Source organism: Chrysochloris asiatica, unplaced genomic scaffold (genome assembly GCF_000296735.1).
Source record: "Chrysochloris asiatica unplaced genomic scaffold, ChrAsi1.0 scaffold00219, whole genome shotgun sequence".
Lineage (NCBI taxonomy): Eukaryota > Metazoa > Chordata > Mammalia > Afrosoricida > Chrysochloridae > Chrysochloris > Chrysochloris asiatica.
Window position 1 is genome coordinate 1,406,221 of NW_006408737.1, and position 486 is coordinate 1,406,706.

Sequence of the window (486 nt, forward strand, 5' to 3'; positions counted from 1 at the left end):
AGCAGCAACAATGTGCTTGAACTTAGCAATTGTGAAGATGGTCCAGAACAGGGCAGTGTTTTGTTCTGTTTTAAAAACAACTCGATGGCACCTAACAAACAAAAACAACAGCCATTACTGAACATTTTGAGGAAAGATTCTACAGACAAATCCTGATCAAAAGGAGAAAAATACATAACAGAATTTAAAATTCTCATGGACTCTAGACTTTCTAGAGCCATGGAGGGTAAATGAAGCCCTGAAATTATTGCCCTAAAATAACTTCTCAAGCCTTAAATCAAAAACATTCCCTGAAGTCTTCTTAAAACTGAACCATAGTTTAGCCTAACTAGTAAAATGGTCTACTTTGAACATTATACTTTTTTTCCATATCTATATGGAAGCAAATTGAAAACAGCAACTCCAAAGACTAGACAGGAACCATAAGGGGGCAGTGACCTTATGTTAATGAGGGAGGAACAACTCAGATAAGCAGAGGGAGAATGG

General features: G+C 36.8%; 1 protein-coding gene across 3 annotated transcripts in view; it reads right to left on the bottom strand.

The window, feature by feature from the left end:
- ST5 (suppression of tumorigenicity 5) overlaps positions 1-486 on the bottom strand; it is a 154,768-nt gene that overhangs the window by 74,073 nt on the left and 80,209 nt on the right. The gene's annotated exons all lie outside the window — the stretch shown is intronic.